The sequence below is a fragment of the Arachis hypogaea genome, chromosome 18 (genome assembly GCF_003086295.3).
Source record: "Arachis hypogaea cultivar Tifrunner chromosome 18, arahy.Tifrunner.gnm2.J5K5, whole genome shotgun sequence".
In the NCBI taxonomy this organism is placed as follows: Eukaryota; Viridiplantae; Streptophyta; class Magnoliopsida; order Fabales; family Fabaceae; genus Arachis; species Arachis hypogaea.
Window position 1 is genome coordinate 67,454,783 of NC_092053.1, and position 11,825 is coordinate 67,466,607.

Here is an 11,825-nt window from a genome sequence, read left to right on the forward strand (position 1 = left end):
TAGGCCTGCCGTATAGTGAGGCCATTTCGGCTTGCCTTTAGGTGTCCTCCTAGGATAGCGTCATTTTAAAAGAACGAGGGTCACCCAATGTAAAAAAAAAAATACAAAGAAAAAAAAAACCATAGGAGCCTGCCGATGATGAGGCATTAACGGCTCGCCTTTAGGTGTCCTCACTCAGGATAGCGTCATTTTAAAGAGCGAGGTCACACAACGTAAAAAAAAAATCCATAAGTAAGCCTGCCTGAAGATGAGCCATTACGGTCGCCTATAGGTGTCCTCTTCAGGATACGTCATTTAAAGAACGAGGTCAGCACACGTAAAAAAAAATCAAACCAGAGTAGTCTACCGAAGATTAGGCCATTATGGCTTGCCTTTAGGTGTCCTCCTCGTGATTGCGTCATTTAAAGAACGAGGGTCAGCACAACGTAAAAAAAAAAAAAAACCAGAAAAAAACCAGAGGAGCCTGCCGAAGATGAGGCCATTACGGCTCGCCTTTTGGTGTCCTCCTCGGGATATGCTGGCATTTTAAAGAACGAGGGTCAGCACAACGTAAAAAAAATGCAAGAAAAACCGAAAAAAAAAAACCGAGAGCCTGCCGAAGATGAGGCCATTACGGCTCGCCTTTAGGTTCCTTCTCGGATAGTGGTCATTTAAAGAACGAGGGTTTGCACACGTAAAAGAAAAACCCAGAGTAGCCTGCGGAAGATGAGGCCATTACGGCTGCCTTTAGGTGTCCTCCTCGGGATACCGTCATTAAGAACGAGGGTCAGCACAACGTAAAAAAAAAATCCAGAAGTAGCCTGCCGAAGATGAGGCCATTACGGCTTCGCCTATAGGTGTCCTCTTCAGGATACCGTCATTTAAAGAACGAGGGTCAGCACAACGTAAAAAAAAAAAAAAACTCAGAAAAAAAAACCAGAGGAGCCTGCAAGATGAGGCCATTACGGCTTCGCCTTTTGGTGTCCTCCTCGGGGATAGCGGCATTTAAAGAACGAGGGCCGCAGACGTAAAAAAATGCAAAGAAAAACCAAAAAAAAACCAGAGAGCCTGCCGAAGATGAGTCCATTAGGCTCGCCTTTAGGTTGTCTCCTCGGGATAGCGTCATTTAAAGAACGGGTCAGCACAACGTAAAAAAAAAAATCCAGAGTAGCATGCCGAGGATGAGTCCATTACGGCTTGCCTTTAGGTGTCCTCCTCAGGATAGCGTCATTTAAAGACGAGGTCAGCCCAACGTAAAAAAAAAAAAAAACCCAGAAAAAAAACCAGAGGAGCCCTGCCGAAGATGAGGCCATTAGGCTCGCCTTAGGTGTCCTCCTCCAAGATAGCGTCATTAAAACGGAGGGTCAGCACAACGAAAAAAAAAAAATCCAGAGTAGCCTCGAAGATGAGGCATTACGGCTTGCCTTTAGGTGTCCTACCTCGGGGACCAAGGCATTTAAAGAACGATGGTCACCCAACGTTAAAAAATAAAAAAAAATAAAAAAAACCCAAAAAAAAAACCAGAGAGGCCTGCCGAAGATGAAGCAATTACGGTTTGCCTATAGGTGTCCTCCTCGGGATTAGCGTCATTAAGAATGAAGGGGTCGCACCCACGTAAAAAAAATCCAGAGTAGCCTGCCGTATATGAGGCCATTACGGCTTGCCCTTAGGTGTCTCTCAGGATAGGCTCATTTAAAGAACGAGGGTCAGCCCATGTAAAAAAAAAAATACAAGAAAAAAAAACCATAGGAGCCTGCCGATGATGAGGCCATTACGGCTCGCCTTTAGGTGTCCTCCTCAGGATAGCGTCATTTAAAGAGCGAGGGTCACACAACCGTAAAAAAAAAAAATCCATAGTAGCCTGCTGAAGATGAGGCCATTACGGTTCGCCTATAGGTGTCCTCTCAGGATACGTCATTTAAAGAACGAGGTCAGCACAACGTAAAAAAAAAAAAATCCAGAGTAGTCTACCGAAGATTAGGCCATTAGGCTTTGCCTTTAGGTTGTCCTCCTCGGATTGCGTCATTTAAAGAACGAGGGTCAGCACAACGTAAAAAAAAAAAACCCAGAAAAAAAAACCAGAGGAGCCTGCGAAGATGAGGCCATTACGGCTCGCCTTTTGGTGTCCTCCTGGGATAGCGGCATTGTAAAAGAACGAGGGTCAGCACAACGTAAAAAAATGCAAAGAAAACCCAAAAAAAAACCAGAAGAGCCTGCCGAAATGAGCCTTACGGCTCCCTTAGTGTCCCTTCTCGGGATAATTCATTAAAGAACGAGGTTTGCACAACCGGTAAAAAAAAAACCAGAGGTAGCCTCCGAAGATGAGGCCATTACGGCTTGCCTTTAGGTGATCCTCCTCGGGAACCGCATTTAAGAACGAGGGTTCACCCAATGTAAAAAAAAAAAACAAGAAAAAAAAACCATAGAGCTGGCCGAAGATGAGGCCCATTACGGCTCGCCTTTAGGTGTCCTCCTCAGGGATAGCGTCATTTAAAGACGAGGGTCAGCACAACGTAAAAAAAAAAAATCCGGTAGCCTCCGAAGATAGGCCATTAGGTTGCCTTAGGTGTCCTCTCAGGGATTGCGTCATTTAAAGAACGAGGGTCACGCACAACGAAAAAAAAAAAAAAAATCCCAGAGTATCTACCCCGATGATTAGGCCATACTGGCTTTGCCTTTAGGTGTCCTCCTCGTGATTGGCGTCATTTAAAGACGAGGGTCAGCATAACGTAAAAAAAAAAAAAAAACCCAGAAAAAAAAAACTAGAGGAGCCTGCGAAGATGAGGCCATTACGGCTCGCCTTTTGGTGTCCTCCTCGGGGATAGCGCATTTAAAGAACGAGGGTCGCACAAACTAAAAAAAATGCCAAATGAAAAACCGAAAAAAAACAACAGAAAGCCTCCGAAGATGAGTCCATTACGGCTTCGCCTTTAGGTGTCCTCCTCGCGGATAGCGTCATTTAAAGAACGAGGGTCGCACAACGTAAAAAAAAAAAATCCAAGAGTGCCTGCCGTAGATGAGTCCATTACGGCTTGCCTTTAGGGTGTCCTCCTCGGATAGCGTCATTTAAAGAACGAGGGTCAGCCCAAGTAAAAAAAAAAAAAACCAAAACCAGAAAAAACAGCAGAGGAGCCTGCCGAAGATGAGGCCATTACGGCTCGCCTATTTTAGGTGTCCTCCTCAGATAGCGTCATTTAAAGAACGAGGGTCAGCACAACGTAAAAAGAAAAAAAATCCCAGAGTAGCCTTCCGAAGATGAGCCATTACGGCTTGCCTTTAGGTGTCCTACTCGGGACAGCGTCATTTAAAGAACATGGTCAGCACAACGTAAAAAAAAAAAAAACCAGAAAAAAACCGAGGAGCCTGCCGAAGATGAGGCCATTACGGCTTCCGCTTCTTAGGTGTCCTCCTCGGGATAGCGTCATTTAAAGAATGAGGGTCAGCACAACGTAAAAAAAAAAAAACCAAAGAAAAAAAAACCAGAGGAGCCTGCCGAAGATGAGGCCATTACGGCTCGCCTTTAGGTGTCCTCCTCCAGATAGGTCATTTAAAGAACGAGGTCAGCACAACAAGTAAAAAAAAAAAAATCCAGAGTAGCCTGCCGAAGATGAGGCCCATTACGGCTTGCCTTTAGGTGTCTCTCGGGATAGCGTCATTTAAAGAACGAGGGTCAGCCCAACGTAAAAAAAAAAAACCAGAAAAAAAAACCAAGGGCTGCCGAAGATGAGGCCATTACAGGCTCGCCTTTAGGTGTCCTCTCAGGATAGCGTCATTTAAAGACGAGGGTCACCAACCACGTAAAAAAAAAAATCCAGAGTAGGCCTGCCGAAGATGAGGCCATTACGGTTCGCCTTAGGTGTCCTTCCTGGGATACGGCATTTAAAGAACGAGGGTCAGCACAACGTAAAAAAAAAAAAACCCAGAAAAAAAAACCAGAGGAGCTGCCGAAGATGAGGCCATTACGGCTCGCCTTTAGGTGTCCTCTCCGGGATAGCGTCATTTAAGAACGAGGGTCCGCAAACGTAAAAAAAAAAAAAAATAGCCTGCCGAGATGAGGCTTACGGCTTGCTTTAGTGTCTCCTCGGGAGGTCATTTAAAGAACGAGGGTCAGCCAAGTAAAAAAAAAACCAGAAAAAAAAAAACCAGAGGGCCTGCCGAAGATGAGCCATTACGGCTCGCCTTTAGGTGTCCTCCTCAGGATAGCGTCATTTAAAGAACGAGGGTCAGCACAACGTAAAAAAAAAAATCCAGAGTAGCCTGCCGAAGATGAGGCCATTACGGCTTGCCTTTTTTAGTGTCCTACTCGGGAACAGCGTCATTAAGAACAGGGTCAGCCAACGTAAAAAAAAAAATAAAAAAACCCAGAAAAAAACCAGAGAAGTGCCGAAGATGAGGCCATTACGGCTTGCCTTTAGGTGTCCTCCTCGGATAGCGTCATTTAAAGAACGAGGGTCAGCACACGTAAAAAAAAAAATCCCAGAGTAGCCTGCCGAAGTATGAGCCATTACGGCTTGCCTTTAGGTGTCCTCCTCGGATAGCGTCATTTAAAGAACGAGGGTCAGCAACGTAAAAAAAAAAAAAACCAGAAAAAAAAACCAGAGGAGCCTGCCGAAGATGAGCCTTACGGCTCGCCTTTAGGTGTCCTCCTCGGATAGCTTTTAAAGAGCGGGGGTCCCACAACTTAAAAAAAAACCAAGTAGCCTGCCGAAGATGAGCCATACGGTTGCCTTAGGTGTCCTCTCTCAGGATAGCGTCATTTAAAGAACGAGGGTCAGCACAACGTATAAAAAAAAAAAATCCAGAGTAGCCTGCCGAAGATGAGGCCATTAGGCTTGCCTTTAGGTGTCCTCCTCGGATTAGCGTCATTTAAAGACGAGGGTCAGCCAACGTAAAAAAAAAAAAAAAAACCCAGAAAAAAAACCAGAGGAGCCTGCCGAAGATGAGGCCATTACGGCTCGCATCTTAGGTGTCCTCCTCAGGATAGCGTCATTTAAAAGAACGAGGGTCAGACACAACGTAAAAAAAAAACCGAAAAAAAAACCAGAGTAGCCTGCCAGAAGATGAGGCCATTACGGCTTGCCTTTTAGGTGTCCTCCTCGGGATAGCGTCATTTAAAGAACGAGGGTCAGCACAACGTAAAAAAAAAACAGAAAAAAAAACCAGAGAGCCCTGCCGAAGATGAGGCCATTACGGCTTCGCCTTTGGTGTCCTCTCAGGATAGCGTCATTTAAAGACGAGGTCAGCACAACGTAAAAAAAAATCCAAGAGTAGCCTGCCGAAGATGAGGCATTACGGTTCGGCCTTTAGTGTCCTACCTCGGCGATAACGTCATTTAAAGAACGATGGTCAGCACAACGTAAAAAAAAAAAAACCAGAAAAAACCAGAGAGCCTGCCGAAGATGACGGCCATTACGGCTGCCTTGGTGTCCTCCTCGGGATAGCGTCATTTAAAGAACGAGGGTCAGCCCAACGTAAAAAAAAAAAAGAAAAAAAAAAAACCAGAAAAGAGCCTGCGAAGATGAACCATTACGGCTCGCCTTTGGTGTCCTCCTCGAAGATAGCGTCATTTAAAAACGAGCGTCGCACAACGTAAAAAAAAAATCCAGTAGTAGCCTGCGAAGATTAGGGCTTGCTCTTTAGGTGTCCTCTCGGGAAGCGTCATTTAAAGAACGAGGTCAGCACAACGTAAAAAAAAAAAAAAAACCCAGAAAAAACCAGAGGAGCCTGCCGAGATGAAGGCCATTACGGTCGCCTTTAGGTGTCCTCGGATCGTCATTTAAAGACGAGGTCGCAACGTAAAAAAAAAAAATCCAGAGGAGCCTGCCGGATGAGCCATTACGGTTCTTTAGGTGTCCTCCTCGGGATAGCGTCATTTAAAGAACGAGGGTCAGCACAACGTAAAAAAAAACCAGAGAGCCTGCCGAAGATGAGGCCATTACGGCTCGCCTTTAGGTGTCCTCCTCGGATAGCGTCATTTAAAGAACGAGGGTCAGCACAACGTAAAAAAAAAAAAAAAAAAAAAACCAGAGGAGCCTGCCGAAGATGAGGCCATTACGGCTCGCCTTTAGGTGTCCTCCTCGGGATAGCGTCATTTAAAGAACGAGGGTCAGCACAACGTAAAAAAAAAAAAAAAAAAAACCAGAGAGCCTGCCGAAGATGAGGCCATTACGGCTTCGCCTTTAGGTGTCCTCCTCGGGATAGCGTCATTTAAAGAACGAGGGTCAGCACAACGTAAAAAAAAAAACCAGAGAGGAGCCTGCCGAAGATGAGGCCATTACGGCTCGCCTTTAGGTGTCCTCCTCGGATAGCGTCATTTAAAGAACGAGGGTCAGCACAACGTAAAAAAAAAACCAGAGAGCCTGCCGAAGATGAGGCCATTACGGCTTGCCTTTAGGTGTCCTCCTCGGGATAGCGTCATTTAAAGAACGAGGGTCAGCAACGTAAAAAAAAAAAGAAAAAAAACCAGAGGAGCCTGCCGAAGATGAGGCCATTACGGCTCGCCTTTAGGTGTCCTCCTCGGATAGCGTCATTTAAAGAACGAGGGTCAGCACAACGTAAAAAAAAAAACCAGAGAGCCTGCCGAAGATGAGGCCATTACGGCTTGCCTTTAGGTGTCCTCCTCGGGATAGCGTCATTTAAAGAACGAGGGTCAGCACAACGTAAAAAAAAAAAAAGAAAAAAAAACCAGAGGAGCCTGCCGAAGATGAGGCCATTACGGCTCGCCTTTAGGTGTCCTCCTCGGATAGCGTCATTTAAAGAACGAGGGTCAGCACAACGTAAAAAAAAAAAACCAGAGTAGCCTGCCGAAGATGAGGCCATTACGGCTTGCCTTTAGGTGTCCTCCTCGGGATAGCGTCATTTAAAGAACGAGGTCAGCACAACGTAAAAAAAAAAAAAAAAAACCAGAGGAGCCTGCCGAAGATGAGGCCATTACGGCTCGCCTTTAGGTGTCCTCCTCGGGATAGCGTCATTTAAAGAACGAGGGTCAGCACAACGTAAAAAAAAAAACCAGAGAGCCTGCCGAAGATGAGGCCATTACGGCTTGCCTTTAGGTGTCCTCCTCGGGATAGCGTCATTTAAAGAACGAGGGTCAGCACAACGTAAAAAAAAAAACCAAGAGCCTGCCGAAGATGAGGCCATTACGGCTCGCCTTTAGGTGTCCTCCTCGGGATAGCGTCATTTAAAGAACGAGGGTCAGCACAACGTAAAAAAAAAAAAAAGAAAAAAAAACCAGAGGAGCCTGCCGAAGATGAGGCCATTACGGCTCGCCTTTAGGTGTCCTCCTCGGATAGCGTCATTTAAAGAACGAGGGTCAGCACAACGTAAAAAAAAAAACCAGAGTAGCCTGCCGAAGATGAGGCCATTACGGCTTGCCTTTAGGTGTCCTCCTCGGGATAGCGTCATTTAAAGAACGAGGGTCAGCACAACGTAAAAAAAAAAAAAAAAAAAAAACCAGAGGAGCCTGCCGAAGATGAGGCCATTACGGCTCGCCTTTAGGTGTCCTCCTCGGGATAGCGTCATTTAAAGAACGAGGGTCAGCACAACGTAAAAAAAAAAAAAAAAAAAACCAGAGGAGCCTGCCGAAGATGAGGCCATTACGGCTCGCCTTTAGGTGTCCTCCTCGGATAGCGTCATTTAAAGAACGAGGGTCAGCACAACGTAAAAAAAAAAACCAGAGTAGCCTGCCGAAGATGAGGCCATTACGGCTGCCTTTAGGTGTCCTCCTCGGATAGCGTCATTTAAAGAACGAGGGTCAGCACAACGTAAAAAAAAAAAACCAAAAAAAAACCAGAGCCTGCCGAAGATGAGGCCATTACGGCTCGCCTTTAGGTGTCCTCCTCGGATAGCGTCATTTAAAGAACGAGGGTCAGCACAACGTAAAAAAAAAAAAAAACCGAAAAAAAAACCAGAGAGCCTGCCGAAGATGAGGCCATTACGGCTCGCCTTTAGGTGTCCTCCTCGGGATAGCGTCATTTAAAGAACGAGGGTCAGCACAACGTAAAAAAAAAAAACCCAGAAAAAAAACCAGAGGAGCCTGCCGAAGATGAGGCCATTACGGCTGCCTTTAGGTGTCCTCCTCGGGATAGCGTCATTTAAAGAACGAGGGTCAGCACAACGTAAAAAAAAAAACCAGAGTAGCCTGCCGAAGATGAGGCCATTACGGCTTGCCTTTAGGTGTCCTCCTCGGATAGCGTCATTTAAAGAACGAGGGTCAGCCAACGTAAAAAAAAAAACCAGAAAAAAAACCAGAGGAGCCTGCCGAAGATGAGGCCATTACGGCTCGCCTTTAGGTGTCCTCCTCGGATAGCGTCATTTAAAGAACGAGGGTCAGCACAACGTAAAAAAAAAAAAAACCAGAGTAGCCTGCCGAAGATGAGGCCATTACGGCTTGCCTTTAGGTGTCCTCCTCGGGATAGCGTCATTTAAAGAACGAGGGTCAGCACAACGTAAAAAAAAAAACCAGAAAAAAAACCAGAGCCTGCCGAAGATGAGGCCATTACGGGCCTTTAGGTGTCCTCCTCGGATAGCGTCATTTAAAGAACGAGGGTCAGCACAATAAAAAAAAAACCAGAGTAGCCTGCCGAAGATGAGGCCATTACGGCTCGCCTTTAGGTGTCCTCCTCGGGATAGCGTCATTTAAAGAACGAGGGTCAGCCAACGTAAAAAAAAAAAAAAAAAAAAACCAGAGGAGCCTGCCGAAGATGAGGCCATTACGGCTCGCCTTTAGGTGTCCTCCTCGGATAGCGTCATTTAAAGAACGAGGGTCAGCACAACGTAAAAAAAAAAATCCAGAGTAGCCTGCCGAAGATGAGGCCATTACGGCTTGCCTTTAGGTGTCCTCCTCGGATAGCGTCATTTAAAGAACGAGGGTCAGCACAACGTAAAAAAAAAAAGAAAAAAACCAGAGGAGCCTGCCGAAGATGAGGCCATTACGGCTCGCCTTTAGGTGTCCTCCTCGGATAGCGTCATTTAAAGAACGAGGGTCAGCCAACGTAAAAAAAAAAAAACCAGAAAAAAACCAGAGGAGCCTGCCGAAGATGAGGCCATTACGGCTCGCCTTTAGGTGTCCTCCTCGGATAGCGTCATTTAAAGAACGAGGGTCAGCACAACGTAAAAAAAAAAACCAGAGAGCCTGCCGAAGATGAGGCCATTACGGCTCGCCTTTAGGTGTCCTCCTCGGATAGCGTCATTTAAAGAACGAGGGTCAGCACAACGTAAAAAAAAAAAAACCGAAAAAAAACCAGAGAGCCTGCCGAAGATGAGGCCATTACGGCTCGCCTTTAGTGTCCTCCTCGGGATAGCGTCATTTAAAGAACGAGGTCAGCACACGTAAAAAAAAAACTGCAAAGAAAAAAAAAAAAAACCAGAGGAGCCTGCCGAAGATGAGGCCATTACGGCTCGCCTTTAGGTGTCCTCCTCGGATAGCGTCATTTAAAGAACGAGGGTCAGCACAACGTAAAAAAAAAAATCCAGAGTAGCCTGCCGAAGATGAGGCCATTACGGCTCGCCTTTAGGTGTCCTCCTCGGGATAGCGTCATTTAAAGAACGAGGGTCAGCACAACGTAAAAAAAAAAAAACCCAGAAAAAAAAACCAGAGGAGCCTGCCGAAGATGAGGCCATTACGGCTCGCCTTTAGGTGTCCTCCTCGGGATAGCGTCATTTAAAGAACGAGGTCAGCACAACGTAAAAAAAAAAAAAACCGAAAAAAAAACCAGAGGAGCCTGCCGAAGATGAGGCCATTACGGCTCGCCTTTAGGTGTCCTCCTCGGATAGCGTCATTTAAAGAACGAGGGTCAGCACAACGTAAAAAAAAAACCAGAGAGCCTGCCGAAGATGAGGCCATTACGGCTCCTTTAGGTGTCCTCCTCGGATAGCGTCATTTAAAGAACGAGGGTCAGCACAACGTAAAAAAAAAAAACCAGAGAGCCTGCCGAAGATGAGGCCATTACGGCTCGCCTTTAGGTGTCCTCCTCGGGATAGCGTCATTTAAAGAACGAGGGTCAGCACAACGTAAAAAAAAAACCGAAAAAAAACCAGAGGAGCCTGCCGAAGATGAGGCCATTACGGCTCGCCTTTAGGTGTCCTCCTCGGATAGCGTCATTTAAAGAACGAGGGTCAGCACAACGTAAAAAAAAAATCCAGAGTAGCCTGCCGAAGATGAGGCCATTACGGCTTGCCTTTAGGTGTCCTCCTCGGGATAGCGTCATTTAAAGAACGAGGGTCAGCCAACGTAAAAAAAAAAAAAACCAGAGGAGCCTGCCGAAGATGAGGCCATTACGGCTCGCCTTTAGGTGTCCTCCTCGGGATAGCGTCATTTAAAGAACGAGGGTCAGCACAACGTAAAAAAAAAAACCAGAGAGCCTGCGAAGATGAGGCCATTACGGCTCGCCTTTAGGTGTCCTCCTCGGGATAGCGTCATTTAAAGAACGAGGGTCAGCACAACGTAAAAAAAAAAACCGAGAAAAACCAGAGGAGCCTGCCGAAGATGAGGCCATTACGGCTCGCCTTTAGGTGTCCTCCTCGGATAGCGTCATTTAAAGAACGAGGGTCAGCAACGTAAAAAAAAAACCAGAGTAGCCTGCCGAAGATGAGGCCATTACGGCTTGCCTTTAGGTGTCCTCCTCGGGATAGCGTCATTTAAAGAACGAGGGTCAGCCCAACGTAAAAAAAAAAAAAAAACCGAAAAAAAAACCAGAGGAGCCCTGCCGAAGATGAGGCCATTACGGCTCGCCTTTAGGTGTCCTCCTCGGATAGCGTCATTTAAAGAACGAGGGTCAGCACAAGTAAAAAAAAAAAGAGTAGCCTGCCGAAGATGAGGCCATTACGGCTTGCCTTTAGGTGTCCTCCTCGGGATAGCGTCATTTAAAGAACGAGGTCAGCACACGTAAAAAAAAAAACCGAAAAAAACCAGAGGAGCCTGCCGAAGATGAGGCCATTACGGCTCGCCTTTAGGTGTCCTCCTCGGGATAGCGTCATTTAAAGAACGAGGTCAGCACAACGTAAAAAAAAAAAAAAAAAAAAACCAGAGAGCCTGCCGAAGATGAGGCCATTACGGCTCGCCTTTAGGTGTCCTCCTCGGGATAGCGTCATTTAAAGAACGAGGGTCAGCACAACGTAAAAAAAAAACCAGAGTAGTGCCGAAGATGAGCCATTACGGCTTGCCTTTAGGTGTCCTCCTCGGATAGCGTCATTTAAAGAACGAGGGTCAGCGTAAAAAAAAAACCAGAAAAAAAAGAGAGCCTGCCGAAGATGAGGCCATTACGGCTCGCCTTTTGGTGTCCTCCTCGGGATAGCGTCATTTAAAGAACGAGGGTCAGCAACGTAAAAAAAAAAAAAACCGAAAAAAAAACCAGAAGCCTGCCGAAGATGAGGCCATTACGGCTCGCCTTTAGGTGTCCTCCTCGGGATAGCGTCATTTAAAGAACGAGGGTCAGCACAACGTAAAAAAAAAAGAGTAGTGCCGAAGATGAGGCCATTACGGCTTGCCTTTAGGTGTCCTCGGGATAGCGTCATTTAAAGAACGAGGGTCAGCAGTAAAAAAAAAAAACAGAAAAAAAAAACCAGAGGAGCCTGCCGAAGATGAGGCCATTACGGCTCGCCTTTAGGTGTCCTCCTCGGATAGCGTCATTTAAAGAACGAGGGTCAGCACAACGTAAAAAAAAAATCCAGAGTAGCCTGCCGAAGATGAGGCCATTACGGTTCGCCTTTAGGTGTCCTCCTCGGATAGCGTCATTTAAAGAACGAGGGTCAGCAACGTAAAAAAAAACCAGAGTAGTGCGAAGATGAGCCATTACGGCTGCCTTTAGGTGTCCTCCTCGGATAGCGTCATTTAAAGAACGAGGGTC